This window comes from Panthera uncia, chromosome A2, assembly GCF_023721935.1.
Source record: "Panthera uncia isolate 11264 chromosome A2, Puncia_PCG_1.0, whole genome shotgun sequence".
Lineage (NCBI taxonomy): Eukaryota > Metazoa > Chordata > Mammalia > Carnivora > Felidae > Panthera > Panthera uncia.
This window is the reverse complement of record NC_064816.1, coordinates 90,448,208-90,469,834: the sequence shown is the minus strand read 5'-3', so window position 1 is coordinate 90,469,834 and position 21,627 is coordinate 90,448,208. Positions and strand designations below refer to the sequence as shown.

The window sequence follows — 21,627 nt, the reverse complement described above, 5'->3', positions numbered from 1 at the left end:
CAAACAAGTTCTCTACATAATTAAGTTTATACACAATTAATCTTGGTCTCCATTTTGCCTGGGGTTTATGTGAATAACATCATTATCAGCACCTGCTTTGTACATGTATCTTCATCCAGGAAAGTAATCTATACTTGAATTTTCCACATAGGGCAGAGTGACCGCTCTGGAAAAGTTTCAAGTTTCCAACATTTGGGACAAACAACTTAAACGTGATCTAGCTACCTCTGTTAACCACAAGCAGAAAAGAAAGTAGGATCCAGATCCTTCATAAAGATATAGGGAACCAGCCTTGTTGACCTCATGAGCTTGTCAGGCGACTCACCCTGCAGACCCCCAAAAGAGGAAAGGGTTAGGTCTAGAGAAAGGTGCAGGCAAGATGAACTAAGAATAGTACTCATTTCCCCTAGAAAGCTGCAATTTCTGGCAGCTCATTGAATAAAATTATTGAAGAACCCCAGGTTATGTGAAGAGAAGAGTACTAGCAATGAAAGAACATTCTAGAAGTCAGATTATACACAGGTGCTACTGCGCAAGTCTTCATCTGATTCCTTCTACAGCCTCTCAGCAATCTAAATAAACATTCCCCCTACCAAATAGAATCACTTTGTTCCCTCAACAAAATGCTTATGGTCAGTGCAGTAGAAAGTCTTGATGATACACATAATCTGACACTATAACAAAAATCAAGGACAGAAGCATGATAGGTCAAATTGGGAAAAATCAATGGGAACTGTTCCATAACCTCAAAAAGGCAGAGTTTTCCAACGACCAAACAGTAGCTCTTTGAAGCCTTACTAACTTTCATGTGTACCCCCCCTGGTGTCCAGATTTTGGTCTATGTTCCAATTCTTCACTATGAAAAAAGAGGAATCCTTGAAAGTAACCTGACTCTAGTTCACAGGGTAGGAAACACAAAACAGCTGTGAAATATCCAGCTGTTACCAGAAAACTAGGATCCTTTTAGAAATGTCATGGGCAATGCTAGAAGGGACAAAGGAGTCTGCCTATAGGGATTCCTAATAGCCAAATGGTGGTTATGTATTTGCCCAGCACCAGAAAAATAAAATTATGGTTAAGTGGAACAAGCTGAGTTATTGGAAGACCATGAGTTCAATATGATTTCAAAAGAGGGAAGTTAATATAAAGGGCAAAGGGCAGTTATAAAATAAAAGAAGCATGAATATAATAGGATATGGTTGGTTTTAATACATGGAACTGCATTAAGGAGTAAGGCAACTGGTGCTAGAAAAAGTAGGAACTGTACCCCAAAAACAGGAATGATTGGCCAGGGTCTGTGGAGCCCTAGGCAGCACAAGTGTAGAAAGAGCAGCAACACAGCATGCTCTAATAACAGACCAAAGAGTATGTGATGTTGCCTAAGCAATGTTTTACAAAGAATATGTCTAGTGGAGAGACACCAGACTACAAAGAAAACTTATGTGAAACTGAAGTGGGAGGCATTTTTTGGAAATGAGTTAAATTGTAATAACTAAGTGAAATTTAACCCTTCAAAAGAAGACTCAACTGACTGCTAACCAGTGACTCAGATCTGAATCACTCTGGAAAAAGCAACCAAGACCCCAATGTTGTTACTCAGATCCTATAACCTCTGCTATCTAAGAAGGCTCTGTTTTATTTGTGGATCTGTAAAGATTACACCACCCCAAGAAGAGTCAAAAAATAGTACTGAAACCCCTTGGAAATAATTTAAATAAGTGGATCTATAACCCTATAGAAGGTATAGAGAAGGTATAAAAAGACACACAGAAATAATAAAATTAATTAAACCCACAATGTTGGTGTTTTAAATAGGATGAGTAGAAGTAGAGTAATATAATTTGCAATAATCATATTTGTGCTTGTTTTCTTTAAGGTATTTAAATTATGTTAAAATAATCAGTCACAGTAAATTAGTGTTTGAAATTAAGGGAATTTAATTAAGTCAGTAATCCATGCTTAACTGTACTGAGACAAATGTGCCCTCCACATAGGGCACACCAAATCATAGAATTCCTCCCACACCAAGCCATGTTCCCACTATATTATTGTTCAAGATTCCTTTTTCGCATGTGGCTGTCAAGTGTTCCCAGCCCCACTTATTAAACAGACTTTTTCCCATTGTATATTCCTGCCTCCATTGTCATAGATTAACTGACCATATAAATGGGCATTTATTTCTGGGCTATTACATTTTATTGATCTATATATCTGGTTTTGTGCCAGTCCTGTACTGTTTTAATTACTATAGCTTTGTAGTATAGCTTGAAATCTAGGAGTGTGAAACCTCCAGCTTTGTTCTCCTTTCTCAAAATGGTTTTGGTTATTTCGGGTCATATATGGTTCCATACAAATTTTAGTATTATTTATTCTAGTACTATGAAAAATGGCATTGACATTTTGATAGAGATTTTGCTGAACCTGTAGATTGCTTTGAGTAGTATAGACATTTTAACAACATTAATACTTCCAATCCATGAGCACTGTATATCTTTCCATTTATTTGCATCATCTTCAATTTCTTTCATCAATGTCTTACTGTTTTTAGAGTATTAGGTCTTTCACTTCCTTGGTTAAGTTTATTCCTAGTTATTTTATTGGGTTTTTTTGACACAAATGTAAATGGGACTGTTTTCTTAAATTCTCTTTCTGATAGTTATTAGTGTATACAAACACAACACATTTCTGTATACTGATTTTGTATCCTGAAAATTTACAAAATTCATTTATCAGTTCTAATAGATTTTTGGTGGAAGGTTTAGGATTTTCTATATATAGTATCATGTCATCTCTAAATAGTTACGGTTTTACTTCTTATTTTCCAATTTGGATGCCTTTTATTTCTTTTTCTTGCCTAATTGTTATGGCCAGGACTTCCAATACTGTTAAATAAAAGTGGCAAGAGTGGGCATCCTTGTTTTGTTTCTTCTTTTTTTTTTTAATTCATGCTAGTTAAAATACAGTGTAGTCTTGGGTTCAGGAATAGAACCCAGTGATTTATCTCTTACATATGACACCCAGTGCTCATCCCAAAAAGTGCCTTCCATAATGACCATCACTGATTTAACCCATCCCCCCACCCACCACCCCTCCAGCAACCTTTAGCTTGTTCTCTGTAGTTGAGAGTCTCTTATGGTTTGCCTCCCTCTCTTTATTTATTTTTTCTTCCCTTCCCCTACATTATTTATTTTGTTTCTCAAATTCCACATATGAATGAAATTATGTATTTGTCTTTCTCTGACTAACTTATTTCACTTAGCATAATACCCTCTAGTTCCATCCACGTTGTTGTAAATGGCAAGATTAACTCTTTTTCATCGCCATGTAGTATTCCTGTGTGTGTGTGTGTGTGTGTGTGTGTGTGTGTGTGTACACATACATACATACATACATACATACATACATACCACATCTTTATCCATTCATCAGGCAATGGACATTGGGCTCTTTCCATAATTTGGCTATTGTTGGTAGTGCTGCTATAAACACAGGGGTGCATGTGCCCCTCAAGTCAGCATTTTTTGTATCTTTGTCTCGTTTCTCATCTTAAAGGAAAAGCTTTCAGCTTTTCACCTTGAGTATGACGTTAGCTGTGGGTCTGTCATACATTGCTTTTATTACGTTGAGGTAATTCCCTCTGTACCCACTTGTTTAAGAATTTTTATCTTAAATGGGTGTTGAATTTTGTCAAAGGCTTTTCCTGCAGCTGAGATGCATCATATGATTTTTATGCTTTGTTCTGTTAATGTGACAGATCTGTTTCCACAGGCAAGAACAAAAGTGGCAACAAATGAAATTACATCAAACTAAAAAGCTATTATACCATCAACAAATAAAAAGATAACCTACTAAATGGGAGAAGATATTTACAAATGATATATCCAATAAGGGATTAACATCCAAAATACATCTTTATAGAACTCATATAACCCAATATAAAAACCAAAGACAATTTGAATAAAATATGGGTTAATAAACCCATTAATAAACTGAATAAACATTTTTCCAAAGAAGACATAGAAACAGCCTACAGGTACATGAAAAGGGAAATGCAAATCAAAACCACAATGAGATAGCACTTCTCCCCTGTCAGAATGGCTATTATCCAAAAGACAAGAAATAACAAGTGTTGGTGAGAATGTGTAGAAAAGGGAACTCTTGTCCACTGCTGGTGGGAATGTTAATTTGTTGAAGCCATTGTGGAATACAGTTTAGAGATTACTCAGAAAATTAAAACTATAAATACCATATGATCCAGCAAGGCCACTTCCAGGTATTTATCCAAAGAAAACAAAAACACTAGTCTAAAAAGACATATGCACACCATATATATCAAAGCATTATTTACAATAGCCAAGAGACATAAACAACCTAAATCTCCTTCAGTAGATGAGTGGATAAAGAGGGTGTTTTATATATAGTGTAAGTATATAAATATCATGGAATATTATTCAGCCATACAAAAGAAGGAAATCTGGCTATCTGCAACAATATGAGTCAATCTAGAGGGTATTATGCTAAGTGGAATAAGTCAGACAGGGAAAGACAAACACCGTCTGTTTTCACTTATATGTGGGATCTAAAAAACAAAACAAAGGAACAAATGAAATAGAAACAGATTCACAGATACAAAAGACAAACAGATGGTTGCCAGAAAGGAAGCGGGTAGGGGGATGGACAAACTAGGTAAAGGGAATTAAGAGGTACAATCTTTTAATTATAAAATAAGACATGGGGATGTACAGCATAGGGAATATAGTCAGTAATATTGTAGCAACTTTGTATGGTGACAGATGGTGACTAAAATTATTGTGGTGACCATTTCATTGTATATATACATATCAAATCACTATGTTATTCACCTAAAACTAATACAAAATTATATGTCAATTCTTCTTCATTTAAAGAAGGCTCTTCTCAAAAATTACCTTTGCTCAGACGCTCCTGTTGATTAGATCCCACTCACCATTTAGTTTGCTCCAATATTTTACATACCCTGGATTATAATTATTCTTTTTGTGATACTTTAACCTCAACAACTTGACCATCTTCTCCAATTGGCAAAGACTGTGTTTTCTATTTATTTTATAGCCCTAGAGCACCTTTACCTTCAAATCTCCAATTGAAGGGTCTAGCAAAGGTTTTTGGCTAATTCAGGGAAAGTAACAGTTTTACATAAATTAAGAGTGGTTTTCTCAATTCACAGGGCCACAAGAAGACAGCTTTGGTATCCATTCCCAAGGCCCATCACAGGAAATAGTTGTGCTATCAGTACTGCCTGGAAATAACAGACATTCCAATATTAACAGGAATAAGGCTTTGTCTTCTCTATGACTGCATTTTTGTTCCTTGGTCTTGTTGATGAGAAAACTAAAGTGACAAAATTTACATAAGCAGGGACGTTTCAAGGTAGTAGTAGATAGAGAAAAAAGAAGAAATCATCACAAATACCCAAATAAACTTCTGTTCTTTTATTTTTTTCCAGTAAATTCAATAGAACCTGGAATTCAAACAAGGTTAGAGATGTATCCACAAATTTGGGTGTTCATTGGAATCAATTATTTTAGTTCACATGTCATTAACAGGGGTTTGAACATAAGCTGTCAGACTCAAAACTCAGTAAAAATGGTCAGAAATTAAAATAGTGTTGGAGGCTCCAAAAGTCACAGTTTGACCTATGATTTTAGCTTGGAGCTATGTAAAATCCAGACAACTGTCTACCAAACTCACAGCAGTGGATCTGAAAGAGCACAACTTAATTCAGTTAAGGTTGGCATTCATTTCAAGTGAATTCATTCAGGCTGAAAATTGTCCCTTTGAATCAACCATTTTCTGGTGATCGGTATTTTACTCAGTTCATGGTGTGATCTTGTCCACTTCTTCACCACACACTCTTCATGAAGACAGACATTAGGGTAAGAACTGGTTTAAAGGTCTCCAAGCTAACCCACAGCAAATACTGTATTATGCATCAGGCAATAAAATAGGTCATGGTCTTTTGACACTCATGATAGAAACATCCATGACAGGTCCAATACAAAACTGGCAAATATAAATAGGCAAAAATCTTGATACTAAAACAACCTCTTATATTTGTTTACCCCCTCATCCACTACCCTGTGAGAGTCTGATGGGCTTCTCCTATTCCCTGTCTCCTCTCAAAATCTCCCAAGAATAATTAAAAAAAAAAAAGCTATCATCAGTCATCTACAAGTTTTTGAACACTTAAACCAAAATATAACCTCTCCAAGAATTACTTAAACTTTAAGCATTATAGAATAAAAAGCTTCATTCCCTTTTAAAAGGAATTTCAGCTATGGAGGCATAGGTGGGCAAGGTATTCTGGTGGGCGGGGAGCTAGTGAGGTGAGTAGGAAGAATTTCTAATGCTACTGGCATCATAACCCTTGACAGCTGCCTTCATCTCTAACCTAACTTGCAATATCTACAAGTATGTCCACTCTCTTTGACTGTGGCCATCTTTTTCTCACATGTGTGCATGTCCATGTGTGTATGTGTGTGTGTGTGTGTGTGTGTGTGGGTGGGTGTGGGTGTAAAGGTGGCAGTGTGGTTACATGAAGATATGGGATGGGTTACCTATATGTACATAAAGGGATATATGCATGAGTGTATTTTTACATACAGCTATGTTTTATTGGAACCAAGCTCTTGCCTAAAATCACCTTCAGAACATTAGCAAACATACAGGCAAGCCTGCTGCCCACATAAGTCACATAGAGACTTAGATTAAGTCGCTTAAACTCTCTGAATCTCAGTCTTCTCGTCTGTAAAATGATACAGCTGGCGTAAATAGCTCTTAATACCTTCTAAAACTTGACTGTTCTATTATAAACTCTAGGCAGCAGTTTATAGCTGAAAATGATTTTAAATAGATCAACTAGGCCAGACACATAAATTCACTTCTTTGTGTTTCCTTTTATGTTCCATTTCCCTTAAGATTTTAGGTTTAGCAAGCAGGCAGCCAGGTTCACACCACGAACACTTCTCCTGATCTCTCCAGTCTCTGTGGGTCTCCCTTCACTCCAAAATCCTGGCATTGTTTCTCAGTGATGGCATCCTGGGCCTTTGGCTGACAAATTATTTGCAAGCAGCATGATGCAGCAGGTCACATGGTAGGATGTTTGGCAACCCTCGCTCTGTCTACTAAATGCCAGTCGCATCCTTATGTCACTGACACAACCAAAAATGCCCACACAAAAGAACATCGTCATCTTTAGATTGTACTTCATAATCTGTCACTTAAATATATGCTGTTTTACATGCTTTCATATAAACCACTGTGTAACTTATTTTCATGTGTTCGGTTTATTCTGCTGGGATGGGAGGAGGTCTTTGTTTTGCTCTATTATGTGTTCATTATATTTCTGTGACCAGACTGTAAACACCTTGAACACAGAAATCATTATCTTCCTTTCCTTTAAATATTGGGCTCCCCAAAGCCCAAAAGATGGCATGAAATGGGTATTCTGTTAATATTTACTCAAAGATGGAATGTTTTCCTTACTATGAGCTGTCCCCTTTAACTAAACATAGGCCAGTTAAAAAATTAGTCCTACCTACATAACAATGAGGCACCTTCTGAGCCTAGATCTCTTCCAGTCAATGAAAAGGCTTTCACCAGTTGTTCCTACTCACCAGAATTCAATGTCTATTACTGTGATTTAATTTAAAAATGCTTATTTTTCTACTGACTTCTTTGGGGTCTGACCTAATTTCATTTAAATCCTGAATCCACTGGCTAACGGACACAGTTGAATGGACGATTCTTGAAGACACTACATTCCTTTATGTCACTTCAGTGACTATAGTTTTGTTATGACCCTTACTGGGCTTCAAGGCTTACCACCAAGAGGCTTGATAATTGTTTTGCTAGTTTTATCATGAAATATTCACGTGGTCTTCTCAGCACCTTAACCTTTAATATATATTACTAAAATAATTTGTTAGTTGCTTTCCCTTCTGTTATAATTATATTCCTGACTTAGATACACATGATACAGTCTGCTTACAGGTTTGCAAAGATAGATGCTTTTATTTACTAACTTCCAGGTTCTTGATTTCATCCAAACCATAATGATGGATTTAACATAAAGTTTAATGAACTGTGTGAACACACACAGTAAGGACAAAAATGCCCTCTTGATTGTTGGCTGTGGCCTATATAGATAGGTTTTTTGGAATGTAGCTACCTTTGGGAATCAGGATTTTATCTGGAATATTGTCTAATATTCTGCAGTGGACCAGCAGCACTGGCAATGCCTGGGATCTCAGCCCACCCCCCTTAAGTCCTACTGAGTCAGAACCTGTGTTTTAACAAAATCCCCAGGGGATTGGTGTGTATGTAAAAAGTTTGAGGTGCAGTGCTCTAAACCATAAAATGATAGATTCTGCTGGTATGGCCAAATAAGAGATTGAGGTTGTGAGAGAGGTCAGGAGTTTTAGAAGCTAAATTTGTTTCAAACTCTCAGTACCACAAGTGATAATCATTTCAATATTCCTTGTGTAAGATTTTTACTCAAACTTCCCGCAAAAGATCGTGGCAATTTCAGCTAATCCTTTAATATAAATTTGAACTCTAAAATAAAATTGTCCAATAAGGTATACCCAACTTATTTATAAAATTTTTTAAAGTAATGGGATCAGGGGCATGTGGGTGGCTCAGTCATTTTAGCGTCTGACTTCGGCTCAGGTCATGATCTTACGGTTTGTGAGTTCGAGCCCTGCATCAGGCTCTGTGCTGACAGCTCAGAGTCTGGAGCCTGCTTTAGATTCTGTGTCTCATTCTCTCTCTGCCCCTCCTCCACTTGTGTTCTGCCTCTCTCTGTCTCTCAAAAATAAATAAATGTAAAAAAAATCTTTTTAAAGCAATGGGATCAGAGTAAGCAATAAGCATAGAATAAAGAATATACATGGGTCACAACAGCATACTTAACGTCACCTCCTGTGTAGAAATTTGTGAATTTACGTATTTCTAATACAGAAGCACTGTTTTGCCACTGGCTACCATATCTATGAAAAAACATTGCCACAAAAGTATTCTAAGGAGATTTGAACCCAGAATATTACTTTGCTCTTTATTTACCAGAGTTTATTTGGTAGCTTTAAAAAACAGAAACAAAATTTTTAAAGGAACCTAACATTTGCAAAGAGTACCACATAGCCTAAAGGTCCTCCCCTGGGAGGAAAAAAAAGACCAGCCCTTTGCCTATATGAAATACTAAACACGTCCTACCTCAGATTGGACAAGGGACATGAACTCCTATTCACAAGCAGAAGGGCACAGCAATTCTGCAGAAGTTTGGGTGTCACTGTTTCCACTAAAAACATACTAAATATTCCAAAAGGGTCAAGAGGAGGAAAAAAAAAAAGGTATGTGAATTTTCTTTTTTTTTTTTTTTAATGTCTATTTATTTATTTTGAGAGGGAGCATGAACGGGGAAGGGAGAGAGAGAATCCCAAGCAGGCTCCACGATGTCAGCACAGAGACTGATACAGGATTTGATCTCATGAATGATGAGATCATGACCTGAGCTGAAATCAAGAGTCGGAAGCTTAACCAACTGAGCCACCCAGGCACGCTGGATATGTGAATTTTCTGACTGTCATGTGACATTCATAATTATAAGCTGGTTAAAATTCCATCATGGAAAAAAACATAGCATTCATATCATATGGCCAAATGAATACATTGGGAGGTGAAATATTAGAATTGATATCAATATTACCTAATATCTACCCTCTCCCATTTATAGCCAGAGGGCTCAGAAAGGGGGCACATGATATGAGAATCCCCATAACGCAGTAAGGGAGTGGCTTTGTTGAGATTCCGCAAAGCAAAAGCCTATTCCAACCTACAAAATTCCCACAGCTGCAGTGAGGAATTAGAATACCCATTCTCGACAAAACAGAAGAATCAAGCTACACAAAGTGGCTCACAACGCATGGCTAATTAGTGTCTTCATCAAGACACTATTCCCTTACAGCTCTTATTCTAGAAAAGAAAAAGTCTGGTCTGCAAATAGGGACCTTTTTCCCCCTCTCTCATAGAATGTACAGGTTTAAATATAGCTTTTCTTCTTATTCTGGTTTGTCCTGGGTCCTAACCTCAGAAAGGGAAACCAGAATGTGTTTTCAAAGGACCCCACATCATGCAGAGTTATGAGATTACCTGGCAAGAAGGAGTAATATTACCTACAGCAATTTAAAAATATCTACCATGGCAGAAGTACTAATAATCAGAAAACAGATCAGGCTGAACTCAGATTCACAGTTGTCTGAAATGATTAACATGGTCCAGGATGCTTTCCACCTATATACATACGCTCACTGTTTGAGGGTTTTTTGGATTTGTTTGTTTGTTTCATATCATGAGGACCAGAGAAACTGTCATTTGTCTCATTGTGCACATGATAGTCTCAGGTATTTTCTGAATTCTGTTTTGTTTCTCTTCTGACTTTCATTGCACCATCCATAGCTTCTTTGTACTAAGCCAGGCTGGTTCTTCCTTTATATGTATACCTTTCAAATATCTGTAGCTCGCTATTCTGTCCCTCATGTAAGATAAAGCATCCAGAAGGCATAATAACATTAAAAATGGAAACTGAAAAAACACACTACTGGAGGTGCTGACTGATCCATTAGGGCCTGAATTTCTTTCCCCTGGTAACCATATGAACAGCGTTTAAAAATAAAGATTATAAATATTTTTAAATTCCTTCCCTGGAGGAAAAATAAAATTGTGTACTATCTTTTTACTCTAAAACAGATGGCTATATAAATAAGTACAACTTCTATCTCCTCACCTATGATACCCATCTTTTTAATAAAATTTAGATTATTAATGCTTTAATAATAATTTAGTGACTCATGTCAAGAGTGATGTTATAAAGTTTAAAAGTTTAATGTTTTTATTCTAATAAAATAAATTGCGATGCAAACCTGACCAAAGAATTCAGAAAAATATAGGGCATCACTCAATATAGGATTGACTTTTGAAGCGCCTCAGATTTTCAGAGAATCATATGTGGGTCACTAACCACACAGAGCTTATGAAGAGAAACACAGGGAACAATGAACCTTTGGGGAGAAAATGGAAGTATCTTTCAATGCAGCTTTAACAAGTGGTCCATCTATTGTAAAGAGTTAAAATTTCAGCAATAATAAATCTGACAGCAATCCATTAATAATAAAGTCCTAACTGATTTCATGACAACCGGTTCTGTAAATCTTTCCTATGACTGACAAAAGTCAATAGTGACTCCGAACAGAGAGAGTGAAGGTGAACAGAACAGACTAGTTGGATACACATATCCTGCTGCTTGGCTGCCACCTAAAAATAAGCACTAATGCTTCCAGAAACATGCCACTGTCCTCTTTGTATTCTAGCTAGACCTCATTTAGCTTAGGAGTAAGCCACAGGGGCAAACTTATCTCAGTTAGGCGGAAGAGGAAGTTTATGGAACATATACCTTTCTAAAAAACCTACCAGATGATCAATGGATAAATCTTCTTTTTATCCACTCAAACATAAGAACACTAAGAATTGCCAAATATGCTCAATAATCAAACGAACTGGAAAAGGATCTTGGGCAAGATAAATGCAAGTTGATTGAAAAGAGAGATGGCAATTAAGGATTTCTAGATGACAATGATAATGATGAGGGTTATTATTGAGCTCTTATTATATGACAGCTACTATGAAAGATGCTTTATAAGTAGTTCCTAAATCTCTACAACCAACCCATGAGGTATGATTACTATTCCAATTTTACAGATGAGTAAATTGAGGCACACAAGAATTAAGTAGCATGTCCAATACCATGAAGAGAGTAAGCACTGGAAATGAGATTTATTCCAAGACTCTGACTACAAAGCCCAACCTCTTGACCACTGGGTTGTCTTCCTTACATGTTCCCTGGGATTTGCATTTTGAGAGAAATAAGTAAAGAACAGACCTTGTCTGTAACACTTTTCTCTTTCTCCCTTTTTCTGGTGCAAAAGAATGTACTTTTAAAGCTGAGTAGAATAGGTGCTCTGTGGTTTAAGGCTTTCTGACCCATTCTCCCCTCATCTCTCACTATTTCTACCACCACCACCCAAACTTAACATGCCTTTAACTACACTGATTCTGAATCAGCCTCACATCAAAAGTCAAGGCTGAACAGCAAGGTAGTTAGGGGGCGAAAGCATTAAGATCATTAAAAAGGACAGGCTGATGGGAAAGATGGAATAACTTAGGCATTAGACATTGCCATATTGAATCTTCCTCTCCCATATACGTTTGTGTTTCCTGAATAGTATGTTAAAGGCATGGACATAAACCGCTGATCTAATTTATGAATCATCAAATCAGTTGATGGCAGATAAATGGATAGCTCTGGGAGCCTTAACTTGTTTTCTAAAAAGGATTATCAAACAAACAAACAAACAAAAACAACCCATCTGGATTTAAGATAAGCAGTATCAGGGAGAAATCTGAGAAAGAGAATGCTACATTGATAAAACCAGGTTTACCCTATCCAATGGAAAACTGCTGAATATGGCAAAAAGTTTACACTCTCTCCTATCCCTCTCTGCCCAACTCAGAAGACACATGTTTTTAGATGGAGTGTCCACTGAAAGAAGGCTTGCAGTATGTATCAGGAAACTGAGTAAAGTCTCACTTTCCCATTGGTTGAATGAATGGTGATGAGCCAATTAGACAACACACTTGCTGAAGAACCTTCCAATTCTAAGAGTCTTCCAATTCTATAAGAGGACCTCAACATGATCAGATAGAATAAGGGAAATGAAGCAGAGTGGGTGAAATCTGAATGTCAATAATGGCAAAAGCCACAGTCCAGCCTTCCATTGAATATATCAGCTGTCTGTTGTTCTCTATCACCAAAGAACTGACATGAAAATCTAAGTAGCCCAATTACCATGCTCAATTACCAGGCCAAGTAAAGGATCCAAATGTAATACCCTCAGTATTACATAGATCATACCTTCAGTGCATTTCTATTCTTCATTCCTTGCTCCTCCCCATAGGCTTTTAGTTTTAGTATACCTAAAGTACCTACTATGGTGCCCAAATGGAAACTTGCTGTAGTGAAATCATATCAGGGGTAGGGAATTCTGGTGTTTCCCATGTAAAAAAGCAAATATTAAAAAGTAATGAAATTCTGGCACAGGCTACAACACAGACAAACCCTGAAAGTATGCTAAGTGAAATCAACCAAACATAAAAGGATAAGTACTATACGATTCAACTTGATGAGGTATGTAGAATAGGCAAATTCATAGACACAGAAAATAGGCTAGAGAATACCAGGGATGGAGGGAGAGAAAATAGGGAGTTACTATTTAATGGGTACAGAGTTTTTCTGTATGGGATGATAGAAAAAGTTCTGGAAATGGATAGCAGTGATGGTAGGAAAACATTGTGAAAGTACTTATTGCCAATGAATTGTACACTTGAAAATGGTTAAAAAGATAAGTTTTGTGTTATGCGCATTTTATACCATAATCAAAAATGAAAAAAAAAACCTGCTCTAAAATTTCTCCTTGAAATATTTTTAAAAAGAGTACATGGTAAGTTCCATGAGGACAGGCACTAGATATTTTTTATTCACATGACAGAGTAGCTATACTGTCACACAGTAGACTCTCCATAAATGTTTGTTTAATAAATAAGTGATGAAAAGAAAATAGAAGGAGTCTCCTAAGGAGAAAATATAATATTTAAAAAGCATCAAATTTACTTATTCATGAGAAAGAATAAAAAGCATATTCCAGAGAAAAATACTAATGCCACTCTATCTAATCTCCCTCAGGGAAGGGAGAGTATCACTTCATTGGTACTTCCTCACAGCAGGTCTTACAATGTTTTATACATAGTAGATGGCTAATAAATGTTTGCAGAATGAAGAATTAAAAAGTACATGATTGTAAAATCAATGTTATTTAACAGCCCTCCCTTCCCCTTTTTAAAAATTACTTACTTTTTACAAATACAATTTCTTCTGTAATAGGGTGAAAAAACAAACCTCATGGCTTATACAAAGTAAAGGTAAAAATATAAACAGCTAGAACATATCACTCTCAGAAAAACAACAATAACAACAAACACAGAGCACATCATCTGAACAGAAGAAAAGTTTTTTTTAGGAAAAGAACAACTGAAGTATGGAAAAGAACAGCTTATAGTCCATATTGACTTTTTAGAAAGTAATAAATAGTTAAAATACAAGAAAACTTAAATTATCTTTGGAAGAAATCCAAACATTCACTTCCAGAAAGCAACGCCCCACCTTTACAATCAATAGTTGAGTAAACGTAGAAGGATATTTAAGGCTCCTAGTTGCCCGCCCCCTACCAAAAAAAAAAAAAAAAAATTCTGTCACTTGTCTATCAAGTAATCAGGTGTTCTTTCTTAAAAATACTAATGTCACAAAATTATATACAACTGGCTTATGGCCAGCATGCTACAGCAAGTTACTGATGATTTTCTCAACTGATATTCACTATTTACATCATTTACATTTTACATGATTTGCTGAGTTAAAGTATACATAAGTGGAATATTTTTAAAGCAAAAAAAATCAAATGCTGACCCCCTTAGCATTCAGCATCTATATAGGATATGGATCCTAATAAATTCACCAGAACCCTGTAAGGTAGTAGTCTCACATTGAACAATATTATAAAAACATGTTCTTCAACTTCAACTGTCCCCCACCCCCAATACTGTGTGCCAATTAACAAAGGAAATAGAAATTCAACCCCTGTAGATATCAAGGTTTACATTTCTGTCTCTCAACTGTTATCTTCATCATAAGCAGGTAAGCATCATTTTGGAGTCGCCTGCCTGCTGTCCTAGTCCTTCATGCATGCAGGGGTTCTGCATTAGCATCCAAAATGCCAGCGGTCTACTATTAAAGCCAGCACTTCAAGCAGAACTGTATGAAGGATTATCGCTTCCGTACATGAAAGCATAACCACTACAGGTGTAATGATGCAAAATACCAGCACACTGACCTCTGCCAGGCAGCACAGACTTAAAGCAGGTACATTTCTGTGCTCCAGAAGGGAAGGGGGTGGAATGAGCAAGGAGGAAACCCCCTATCCCTAATATATTAGAGATGCTTATTCCACTCAGATCCTATCCAACAAATTCATGGACATCAGTTTACCCAAATGAAAGAAGTGGTCTCCCGTCCTTCACTGGCTTGAATCAGAGGGCATTCAGCCAAGCAAAGCCAGGCAAAACAATCTGTAAGATCTCTTTAAGCTGTAATAAATAAGACGAGTTTCAGAAGAAATAACACTCAGCTATGGCAAAGAAGCACAGACGCTAAACCTTTCCCTCATCTTATCACTGCTACCGGTGTTTACAAACTACAAGCAGTAGCCTTGGGAGCCTCAAGAGACTCTCCATGAGTAACCTCCTGTCAGATCCCTAATTTAAATACCCCCTTGATCAATCTGTGATGTTTCTGGCGGTTAAATAGAAGGGGGTGAGTAAAATGACATGCATAAAATGAATCCTTTTCAAGTTGTAAATGAGTGAGTCAGGATACAGACTCGCCGAGATGCTCCAAATTAAAACCCCTGCTCTAATTTTAAGCATGCTCCGTCTTACCGTTCTGCTGTTGTCTCTCTCAGGCTGGATTCACCTGGAACTCTTTAACATGTCTCTAGCAATGTGTTTGCACCAGGCCAGGCTCACACAGCAACTGAATTCACATCTTTCTGCACTAGCAAGCTGAAATGGTACGGCCGTACTACAACCAAGAAAGGGGGAAGCAAAAGCAAAAAAAAAAAAAAAAAAAAAAAAAAAAGAAAAAAGAAAAGAAAAAAACCACACACACACACACACACACACACACACACAAAACAGAAATCACCTAAGAGAAGCTAATCTCAGTGGAATAAGACCAAAAATAGTTAAGAAGTATACAAAGGACATGCTAACATTTCAGTATCAATAGGTTTAACAGTTCATTTTTCCCAAAAAACCTAGTTGTGTTTTTTTTTTCTCCAAACACGATGGACTTGCCTGTGGAGTTCCCAGGAAGGCAGAGTAACCAGGCTCTGCAGCAGCATTGCAGCCAAAGTAACCGTGCATATGCTGTCCAGGCAATTCACAACACACTGTCTCTTCAGAAAGATATTGATTTGCAATGCAGGGATGCTTCAAACAAATACAGAATGGGAGCCAAACAGCTAATGGTGATTGCATAGGAGGAAAAACATTTAATCAAGGGGATGTACCTCATCATACTCAATTCAATTTTTTTAAAAGCATTGGAGGAAGCCAGTAAGTATCCTGAGTGACAATCCTATTAAACAATAATCTGAGGTCCTATAGAAGGCCAATGAAGGCTACCATCATTCGTACTGAAAAAGCCACTAAAATAGTTTAATGTGTCTATGTGTATATATTTTTCATATGCAAATGGAGCATAATGAAAAATCTAAAATAACCATGCACCAAATAAATGAGGTTAAAAATGCACAGGTGTAGCACTTACAAACCCAAAGTGATAAAATACATAGTTATGTGCCTACAGAATTCTTGGTTAGAAGGGTTAGAGCTTATACCACTCTCAAAAGTAAAATGCCAACACAAACCAGATCTCACAATCCTTAGGTTAATTGTGTCAAGTCATACCACACAGTGCTGGGTGCTGGGTGGCAAGGAAGAATGCCAGAATGCTACTCTTATAGCGACCCCTACAGGATTGAGGTTGATCTACAATCCGTCTTTGTTGAAAGAACTTCTAGCCTCAGAAAATAGAATTACAAAAGGGTATAAATTAGGTAAGACACAAAGATACAACTGAGATATACTTTAGGCAAGAAATTTTAAAAGTCAAGTGTGAAATCTGACCTCACAGATATTTACTTAATTAAGAGATTAAAGTACAGAGGAGGAAACTGCTGTGTCAATGGTGAGTAGGCCATATTCTCACAGCCCACAAGACTGGGTGCACTTACAGTCAGAGATCTCGGGGAAAAGCGTTTTCCTCTCACACCCTAATTGATTTAAAGAAATCATTTCCCACATCCCCCATTTACAAACCATCTTCATCTTTATCCTTTTGAATAACACTGTGAACATACTGAACTTTACTTTTTTCTGCAACACAAAAGCTCATTCAAAAATCTCACAAAAAGTTCTTCAAACACAACTATTATGAACCTCCTTTTTCAACAAAGCCAAGAGAGAAAGCTACCTCCTTGCTATCTGAAAACCACTGAGTTACATGAGCATCATTTCTGCAGAAGGGACTTCATTCCAATAAATATTTCAAGAATCTGAGGTTTTGTTTGTGATTGCTCTACCCTCCAGCCCACAAAGACTCTCCTTCTTCAGAACCAACAGCACTTCTTCTTTAAATCATTTAAGAGCTAATCATATGCTTTCTCAAAACTCTTGTTCACATTTCCCCCCATTTTAAGGTCCTTGAGGAACAAACTCTATCAACTGCTCCTTTTTTTTATTGCCCAACGGCATATAACACAATGCTAGCCATCTAGAAAATACTAAATAAATATTTAAAATAATTAATAAATTTACCAACTCCATATTTTAGGGCTTAGATAATCTATCCCCTTCCCCCATTACTCCCTGAAAAATATCCATATTAGAAGTGTTATCTTCAGTCACTTGGTCAAAGCAGTGCCTATAGCTTTTTTCCTATAGAGTTGGCAGCTAAGGGCATTTATAATGTTCATGTTCATGAAGCTATCCTGTATAAGAACGAACAAACTTAACACAATAAAGTTTCTCCTTTATTTTTTCATGTATTCACTTATTAAACATATGCTGATACACACAGCAATGTGAACAGCCATGTTTTCTCTGCATTCAAGGAACCCAGTGAGTGGTTAAAAATAAAACAAGTGATTATAATATACTGAAATGTGTGTTTTGAGAGGACTCAGCTGGGTACAAATAAGGGTGGCTCAGAGAAGACTTCACTGAGGAGGCAGCATGAAGCTCAGTCTTCTAGGCACTGTCCAGGCACTAAGGAACAGCAGGACAGGACAAAAGGATCAGGGCCTGAAACTGGAAGCTGTCCAAGGAAACCACCAAGCAGTAAGTAGAGTGATGGCAGCTGTGAAGGCTGAGGGAAAGATGGAGCAATACCACAGCATGACAGACCTGTATGCCATGCTGAGAAGTTGGGGATCTTATCTTACAGGAAGTTGCCATTTAATCCAACAGGAAGGTGCTAAAGGACTATAAACAGAATAGCAGCTAGATGGGATTTTTCATTTTACAACAGGGTAATAGTATTGAATGGTCTAGAGGGGTACAGGGGAGGCTACTCGGAAGACTAAGACAATAGTTCAGTCAAGGTCCTGAACCAAAGCAATAAAAATGGAGGTGGAAAGACAAAGGAGGTGAGAGACATTCACTATGCATTACTTGTTGCATGACTGGACAGGAGGTCTAATGGAAAAGGAATATCCAGCATGGCCCTGAATTCTTAGTACAATTAGGTGAAAGGTGGAATCATAAACTAAAGAAATGGATACAGAAAGAACAAAAGCTTGAGGAGGAGGGAAAATTATCACGATTTCAATTTTTACATGTTGAGTTTTAGGTACCTTTGGAACATCCAAGTGGACATGTTTAGTGGGCAACTACATAAGGGTATGGAGCCAAGAAAAAAATGGTCAAAAGCTCAGTTATGTGTCTTTGGTTAGGGTCTCCTAGAAATAGAACTGAGCCAGGATTATTGTTCACCTAATTTACTGAGGACAAGCTCAGAGAAAAGGAGTGAGGAGTCGGACAGGCAGGATGGGAGAAAGCAAGGAAGTGTGGTGTCAGAGGAAACAACCACAGCCAACGTTAGTCCCATCTGAAGCAAGACGGCTGGCCTTGTGTGACTCTGGACTGGTCATCACTGACTGAGGCCTGGACAGGAAGGGCTTCTGTTTCACCTGGGTACCCACTGACCAAGCAGATCTGGGCAGGGTACCCTCAGCGTTCACCACTCTATGTTTCAGCCACAATGGATAATTTTTTTCTTTTCCTTGAAGGTGATTCCTCAGGAATCTGTGCTGCTCTCACTACCTAGAATGTTCTTCCTCAGATAATCCTGGCTGACTCCCTCTCATTACTCAGTTGGTTTTCAGTAATCTCCTCAGAGGCCTTCCCTGGCTTCCTCCTTCTGTCATTGCTCCTCCCTCACCATCACCTTGCACTGTTTTTGTTCCACTGTCTCATTTATTTATTTGTCTTCTGCCCCCACTAGCATATAAATGGCTCCAGAGCATGGACTTGTACTCATTTCCTCTCTGCACCTCCCTAGCCCTTAGGAGAGCACTCAGTACCTGTTGAATAAATATTAGGAAGAGCTGCTGCTGATGACAGTCGTTCAGACAAATTCTGTGGGCTCTCGTAGAGTGGAAACGGATGGGGGGTCTTGAGGAATGTATGGGAAGAATTTGTGGGGAAAATACAGTTTCACATATGTATATTGCTCTACAAGTTTGGCCATACAGCAGAAGTGAAAATAGAGGCTAGAAGGCAAAGCTGCAGGAAATTAATCATTGTGTTCATGTCATACAGGATTCACAATCCACTACTATTAAGAATATCTTTATTATAGGACATTGAAATGTATGTGAAACCACACTGTGGAAGAACAGTAATAGAGGTTAAAATAAAAGGTCTATCTACAAAAGTCTTTTGTGAAAACATCATGTCAGTGGATATACAGGAAAAATATAAACAAAAACTGATGCGGGGGGGAGGGGGGGGGCGGAAAGCTAGAATCTGACCTCTATTTGTTTAGGTCATTTCTGCAGGAAAACAAAAATTGATCCCTCGAACTATCTGCCTTTATATGTGATTTTTTAAAATTAAAAAATGTTTTGCACTTCCTTGACTTTTCAAATGAAATATAACAAACCCAGTCCAATCTTCAACTGATGATTGGGTCAATTATGAACATTAGTGACAGCCATCAGGGTTTAACAGAGAGTCTACAGGGACCTTGGCTCTTGCTCTCAAGACCTGACATCTGTGCATTCCTCTGCTTCATTTTTATGGTTCACTCCCTCTTTGCCATCAGGCTCTCCTTCTTAAGGTTCTGAATGTGCCACCTCTTGCTAACACTACCACACTCTTCTCAGTTTTGCCACAGTTCCTCAACTATCCCTACACTTGGACAACTAGTTAAACAGGCTTACCAGAACACTGTGAATAGAGGTTTTAATCAATAGGCAGCTAAAAAGCAGGACTAGGAATTTTCTCCTGAGTTGAAAAGTACTAGTCTAGTCACCCACCAACTGCAGGCTGTACACAATAGGCTCTGTGGTACATCTCACCTGGGTAGAAGCTCTTGTTTCGTATCAACCTACCTGGAGCCATCTCAGATAGGAGAGGCTGTCAGATGCCTGACCTTCACATAAGTACAGTCTTAAAGACAGATTGTCTCCCAACCCAAAAAAAGAATGTGGACAAAAGATGTAACTGAAAAAGCCTTATTTTTAACCAAAAAAGGAAAAAGAAACATTAAATAAGGAAACTTTTTAAATATTAGGAAAGGGGAAAGAGAAAAGTCTACTTTATACATATAAATCTAATAAAATAAGTTTATCTTATGAATTAATTTCAATAAAATTTTAAGTCTAAAGGAAGAGAAAATAATTTATTATGAAAAGTGATTGAGAAAAGACAGAGATTTCCCAAAAAAGAGGTTGAATTTCAAATTATTATAGTTCCATGTAACCCTAGCAATTTCTTTCTATTGTAAATTTTTACAGTGGAAGTTCATGTTATGATTGATTTTTAAATGTTCATGAGGTTTTTAGTAAACCCAAACCTTATTTTTGTAGTAAGCTCTGAATATGTCATGACTTAATTCTTCTCTACTAATGCCAGGCATTGCTTAGACTTCCATATATTCAGAGAAATGTTATTTATTTAAAATACTTTTTAGGGGTACCTGGGTGGCTCAGTCGGTTAAGTGACTGACCGGCTCAGGTCACGATCTCACAGTTCATGAGTTCAATCCCCACATCTGACTCTGTGCTGACAGCTCAGAGCTTAGAACCTGCTTTGGATTCTGTGTCTCCCTCTCTCTTTCTGCCCCTCCCCTGCTCTGGCTCTGTCTCAAAAATAAATAAACATTAAAAATATAAAATAAAAGACTTTCTAAATATCTAAAATATCCATACATCATTCATGGCATTTCATGGAAACTTTAGGAATTTCTTCCTAATATTTACACAACTTTAAGTGATTCTGGAGGAGGGAAAAAATGAACTAATTTTACTTGTAAATACAGGTAATTCTACCACAACGCAATAAATCTGTTCCTGAAAAATGTTGCATCCTGTTAAATTGCACCCTAAAAATATGAGAGCTTATGGGAAAAATAAAATTCAGGGCAGACCATTCGAAATCCACACATCCAGAGCAAAAATAAAAATGAAATAACCCTAACACATACACACACACACACACACACACACACACACACACTCACAGGCCATATCCTCATCTGTGCCTTCTCTAGAGTGCTGACACTGGTTTTTGTAGACAACAGATATTCCATATTTGTTTCTTGGCTAGAGATAAATCCTATGCTGGTCACTATGAACT

At 37.4% G+C, this 21,627-nt stretch overlaps 1 protein-coding gene across 5 annotated transcripts in view; it reads right to left on the bottom strand.

Annotated features, from left to right (window-relative positions):
• Positions 1-21,627, bottom strand: part of CDK14 (cyclin dependent kinase 14) — a 626,953-nt gene that overhangs the window by 468,207 nt on the left and 137,119 nt on the right. Inside the window, exon 1 of one of the 5 annotated variants that reach the window (XM_049641424.1) lies at positions 15,194-15,217. The exons of the other annotated variants lie outside the window; for them this stretch is intronic. The gene's annotated coding sequence lies outside the window, so the exon portion shown is untranslated. Of the gene's footprint in view, positions 1-15,193; positions 15,218-21,627 lie in introns of those variants that run through there. 5 annotated transcript variants of the gene reach the window in all.